General features: G+C 40.4%; 1 pseudogene; it reads right to left on the bottom strand.

The window, feature by feature from the left end:
- Positions 1-7: 7 nt before the first annotated feature.
- Positions 8-996, bottom strand: LOC102761922 (annotated as a pseudogene).
- Positions 997-6,701: the final 5,705 nt, after the last annotated feature.

Here is a 6,701-nt window from a genome sequence, read left to right as displayed (position 1 = left end):
GTTCTCATTCGGCATTATAAAAAGGACAGCCTGATAGCAACTGTTACAGAAATGAAATACGACGGAAAATTTTAACAAACTGTTTAAACTATTTTCTTAAAGAGACTTCCTCCACTACCAGAGATCTTGAATAGCCTCCACATCAGTCATAATTAATGAACTTGGCTTCCACTTTGGGAAGAGAACCATCCTTTTCTATATTTGTTTGCATTTTGCTTTAATGTTTTTTACAGAACTAGATCCTAAAGTGTGTTTTAGGTTTCTTTTTCCTGTTTTTTTTTTTTTGAAGGATTCTTGATCTTTTGATCTTGGTGTTGATGGTTTTGAGTCTTTTTTAATTCTGGTTTTATTTTTGTGCATTTTTGGCTGGACTATCTCATGGATTTCTTTCCTGGAGCTTTTTCTTTGGCTTCCTCATCATCAAAATCATCATTGTCATCACCATCCTTTCTCATCATCCTCATCATTTTCTTTTTTTTTCTAATCTGTTTCTTTTTTTTTCATCCTCATCATTTTCATCAGCAGCAAGTTTACTTTTTTCTGTGGAACCTTGCTACCACCTCCAGGGGTAGAATGCTTTCCAGACATACTTAGGAGTTTCACATCCTTCTCTTCATCTTCTGATTCTGCAACTCCCTCCACAGCTACTAAGTGCTGTCTACTAATATGCACAGGCTCTGAACCACACTTCAACTGTAAGACCACAGGTGGTGTTATTTCAAAGCCACCAAGGGACAACATTGGCTGTACAGACATTTTCAAAGTTACCAGTGTTACTTTAATTGGGCTGCCTTTGTAATTCATTGCCTCTGCTTCAACAATGTGCAGTTCATCCTTTGCACTATCCCCTAAACTAATTGTTTGTAAAGATAATTGGTGCTCATTTTCATCATTATCCACCTTAAAGTTGTAATCTTTGTTTGCCTTTAGTTCACAACCAAAAATATAGTTCTGGGGCCTCAGAAAGCTCATGTCCATGTCCATAGAATCTTCCATGGGGTGGGAGCATGCACTTAAGTGAGAGAGAAGGCGGATGGAGATAAATGGCATCTGTGCAGGACGGAATCGCACCAGAGCCCTGCGTCTTTACTATAAAATAAGCGTGCATACATATAAGCCTAACCAATGGGACACAGACACCAGGGCGGTGGGCATGAGTGGGGGTGGGGGGGTAATGGGGGATAAGGACACATATGTAATACCTTAATCAATAAAGAAAAAAATAAAATAATAAAATCCCTAAAAAAACAAGGTGAAAAATGACCTATAGAAAGCTAAAGTTTGTAAGAGGTTAAAAGAACAAAAATATAGGTACTGACATATTTCTTCAAGTAAAATTAATTAATAATAATGATAAAGAAGACTAACAATTTGGAATTGAATTTCTATTCCATCCTAATACTGCAATGGAGAATTGCAAAGGAGAATAATCTCACACTGTATCTAGAATTATTGTTTTTATAAGAGGAGCTATGTGCTACCTATGCTATAAATGGGACCTATGTAAGTGGGCCACTCTACCCAAAGCACATTCATCTTATACCCATAAATTGCCCAGGATAAAATTTTAATTTAGTCAGCCCCTACAGTCATTTTTCAAAAACTGCAAACAATGGGACTTTTATTTAAGGATGTCAGGTTGATTCAGGATCCTTGCAGAATTTCAATCTTGTCAATACCCAAGGGAGTTCCAGAAACCAGTTATTCAAGACCTCCTCTCCTAAAGCCTCTACTCCCAGCCTTAGCAATGACCTCTTCTACATTGGTGAGACTGAGTCCCTTACATATCCTCTTCTCCCCACTTCAACTCATCTCTGCTTCTGTTCATATTTATCATTCTTTTATACAGTCTCAAAAGAAGGACAAGACCCGTCCTCATCGCTAAAAGTAGCCATTCCACCTCTGCCTTAGTTTCCAAATGTCTACTGAACAGTTCAACTTGATGTATTGCTATGTACATTTTACTTTCATTAATGAGACCCTAAAGTATCCAGTCTGGGATACTGGAAGATTCTTTGTGCCACTGATGCCAAAAACAGGATAAGGGAGATAGCAGAGGGACTGGTTTGGGGCAATGAAGAATTCCATTTGGGATATGATCCATTTGGAAGAATCAGAATGATAAATCAGTGCAAACTGAAGGTCCATGGACTGTGGTATATCTTCTTTTAACCTATTACTGTTATTATACGTTATTTTAAAATCATTTATTGCTCTGGCCGGTTTTGCTCAGTGGATAGAGCGTCGGCCTGTGGATTGAAAGGTCCAGGATTTGATTCTGGTGGGGGGCACAATGCCCAGGTTGCAGGCTCGATCCCCAGGAGGGGGAGTGCAGGAGATAGCCAATCAGTGATTCTCTCATCATTGATCTTTCTATCTCTCTCTCCCTCTCCCTTCCTTCTGAAATCAATAAAAATATATTTAAAAATCATTTATTCATCTAGTATGTGCAAAGTAATACACTGGGTGCTGTGGGAGAGGGTGAACACTGAGATGAGTGAGTCTTAGTGCTTGCCTTCAAGAAACAACAATGCCAAACTTATTTTGTTATAGGTAATTTACAAAACAGTGGGAAAAAAGTAAAGATGGGGTCAGTGGGAACAAATAGAATGCTCAGCATGGCTAACTAAGTGCTTATAGGCTTTCCAACTTGAAAGTTTTGGGCAGCATCTGTGTATTCTATACCCAAGAGTCCTTCAGGACAGCTGGAATACAAAAGTAGTTCTTTTGTATATTACTTAATCACTCTCTCTTCACTATTTTAAAATTTCTTTCCCCCCGCCCTGACACTGTGGAGGTACATATGAAGACATATAAACCATGGCACTACTCAGCCATAAAAAAGAAGGAAAACGTACCCTTTTTGATAGCATAGATGGACCTGGAAAACATTATGCTAAGTGAATAAGCCAGTCAGAGAAAAACAAGTACCATATGATTTCACTTATATGAGGAACCTAATGAACAAAATGAACTAACAATCAAAATAGAGACTGACTAATAGATAGAGATCAGGCTGAAAGCTGTCCGGGGGAGGGACCTGGGTGGGGACTGTTGGAGGGCATTGATCAAAAAAGAAAAGAAAGAGAAATAACTCATGGACATGAACAAAATGTGGTGATTGTAGGGGTGAGGGGGTGGGGAGGTAGAGGAGGGTATAGGGGATATAAATGTTGATGAAGGGAGACTTGACTTGGGGTAGTGAACATGTAATACAGTGTACAGATGATGTGCTATAGAATTGTGCACCCAAAACCTGTAGAATTTTGTTAACCAGTGTAGCCCCAATAAATTAAAAGAAAAAGAAATAAATAAACCATGGTACCTTACCTAAAAGAGTTTACATTTTAGTTGAAGAGATAATATACATCTATGGAACTAGAGAAAAATTATGATTTAAGGAGTGCTACAGAAGTAAGTGTTACTTCTCAGGCACAAGAAGAAAGACACCAAGATGATGAAAACATTCTTGCAACTACTATGGTTAAGCCATGTTGATCTTGTTTTTGATCTTCGAATATAGCAAGCAACTGATAAGATTTAGAAAGCAATGATAAAACCTTTTAGCAAAAACTGTGCTTTAGGAAGATTAATCAGAAACATTTTGTAGTAAAGGCTGAAGAGAGACAGTAAATAAGGCCTAAAAAACCATTGGAGTTGGACAAGTGAGAGTAAATAAGGGTCATATTTGCCATAGTGCATGACTATGCACTTTGATGTCAGATATACATTGGCTGTAACACCAATTCTGCTGTTTATGAACAGTGTGATCTTGGCAGTTCACTGATCCTGTCTGAATCTTAGTCCCCATATTAAGGTTATCTCGAGAAAGAGAACATATATATGTATATTTATTATAGGAATTGGCTCATGTGATATGGAGACCAACAAGTCCCACAATCTGCTGTCTGTAAACTGGAGATCCAGGAAAGCCAGTGGTATAATTCAGTCACAGTCTGTAGGCTTGAGAACCAGAAAAGCTGATGGTGTAAGTTTAAGTCCAAGTCCAAAGGTCTGAGAACCAGGAGTGTAGATGTGCAAGGACAGTAGACAATAAATGTTTTAGCTCAGTCAGAGAGAGTAAATTGCCCTTCCTCTGCCTTTTTATCCATAGACTGGATAATGCCCATCAACATTTCTAGGGTGATCTTCTTTACTTAGTCTACTGATTCAAATGCTAATCTCTTCCAAAAGCATTCTCATAGACATGTCCAGAAATAATATTTTATCAACTGTCTGGGCATCCTTAGCCCAGTAAGTTGATATACAGAATTAGCCACCACAGTCCCTTCAGATGTTGGAGATAGAGAAGAGGAAACAGATGGGAGAGAGTCCAAAGGTAGAATAGAGAAGACTTGACAAGTAATTAGAGGTGCGGAGCATGAGGAAGGGAAGAATAAAAGATGCCAAGACTTTGGGCATAGATGACTGTCATTCACAGAACCAAGGAGAACAAATGAGAAACATGTGAAGATGGCAAGCAGAAAGCTGGATATTAGAACTGTAACTCAATAAGAGTTTGGGAATACATTTTGGGAATCATATACTGTCAAGATGGCAGGAAGCTGTGGTCTTCCTTTCCTCCTTAGCTTTCTGAGAACATTCAATAATGTAGGCAGAAATTAGAAAATCTATAAATGAGGGTATATGGGATACTTTCAGAATTAGCTCAGAGGGCGGAACAGAATAGTGATTTATTTACCCTGCACCCTAAAAACCCTAATTGGAAATAAATAGTGCACTAGAATATACACAGCTAGAAGGTGGAGTGATAGAATGTCAGCCTTATAAAGTTCCTAAGATTGGCTGTCACTGTTTTTAAATTCTGAGAGTCCAGACTCTGTCTATTTGGTTCATCACTCTATATTCATCTCCTTGCACAAATGTGCTACATAGCAAGGGCTCAATAAATATCTGTGGATGTATGACCCATTAGTTCTGATGATTATCTTGGAAATGTCTGCTTGTCTTCGTCCCACGTGCAAAAAAATTTTCTCATCTGGTCTCTGCAGAGTAAAAAAGGCCTGGTTTCTGGTCCAGGTTCAGTCACTTACAGCTGTCTGACTTGATGGAACATGTTTTTAGTTCATTTTCTTCTTCCTGAAACAAACATTACACATTTTAAACTAATGAAAATGTAGGCTCAAAGGCACTGTAAATTTGGTAAAATCCGTGGTTGGCATTGATGCCCTTGACAGGATGCTGCTTCCATTTTAGTGTCCCCATAATACAATTGATAGAGAAGAGAGGACACTTGGAAATTTCACAACAAAGAGGAATATAAATGGCTCCTAGTCCTTTGTACATTGTTGAGAGGATGTGGCAAGTAAAGGAAACCTGGAAGTCATTCAGTCACCAAAACGAGGTCCTTTGGACTCTTTACAGCAGTGGTTTTCAACCTTCCTAATGCCACGACCCTTTAATGCAGTTCCTCATGTTGTGGTGACCCCTCATTTCATTGTTACAAATTGAACATAATTAAAGCATAGTGATTAATCACAAAAACAAAATGTAATTATATATGTGTTTTCCAATGGTCTTAGGCAACCCCTGTGAAAGAGCCATTCGACCCCCAAAGGGGTTGCGACCCACAGGTTGAGAACCACTGCTTTACAGTAAAGTGAACACTGATATTTTGGTTCTAGTACACATGGACTTCAGATGTGGCTTTATAGTCAGTCAAGAAGCAGCCATCCTAGAAAGCTTCCAAGAAGACAGATCTGCCTGTTCTCAGATATGTCCCCAATACCTAGCACTATGCCCGGAACAAAGTAGATACTCAATATTGGTTGTGTGAATGAAACAGGAGCAGGGGTGCTCTTCAATATTTTCTACTGAACTTAGCTTCTTGTCCAGGATCTGCTACTTTAACACTTGTGTGATCCTGGGAAAATATTTTCTGCTCTCAGCCATCAGTTAACCCATTAAAAATGATTTTTTAAAATATGTTTTTATTGATTTTTAGAGAGAGGTGAAGGGAGAGGGATAGAGAGATAGGAACTTCCACGAGAGAGAAACATCATCTATCAGCTACCTCCTGCATGCCCCTACTGGGCCATGTGTCCTGACCTGGAATTGAACAGTGACCTTTTGGTTCATAGGTAGATGCTCAACCACTGAGCCATGCTGACTGGGCAAGAAAATGATTTTTAATTTTCTTTGTGTTCTCAAGTACTGCAGTTTGTATTGATAACTGTGGTTCTTCACAATGAATCTGTGGAAAGACTCCCTGATTCAAATGAACTCATATATATATACTAGAGGCCCAGTGCACAAAAATTTGTGCACTCGGGGGGGAGGTGAGTCCCTCAGCCAGGCTGTGCCCTCTAGCTGTCTGGGACCCCTCGGGAGATAACGACCTGCTGGCTTAGGGCAGCTCTCGGGTGGCAGAGGGCAGGCCCAATGCCTAAGTGCAGCCCCTGTCAGGCTCAGGAGCAGGGCAGATTGGGGGGTTGGGGAACCGCCCCCTGTCATGCACAGAGCAGGGCGGATTGGGAGGTTGCGATGCCACCCCTAGTCATGCTCAGGGTAGGGCCAATTGGGGGGTTGGGGCACTGCCCCCTGTCACACTCAAGGCAGGGTCGATGGGGAGGTTGCGGCACCACCCCGTCACCCACAGAGCAGGACCAATCGGGGTTGGGGCACTGCCCCCTGTCACTCACAGAGCAGGGCCCATCAGGGGTGTTGGGGCTCTGTATCCT

The sequence above is a fragment of the Myotis davidii genome, unplaced genomic scaffold (assembly GCF_000327345.1).
Source record: "Myotis davidii unplaced genomic scaffold, ASM32734v1 scaffold1753, whole genome shotgun sequence".
NCBI classification, from domain to species: Eukaryota; Metazoa; Chordata; class Mammalia; order Chiroptera; family Vespertilionidae; genus Myotis; species Myotis davidii.
This window is presented reverse-complemented; position numbering and strand designations above follow the sequence as displayed.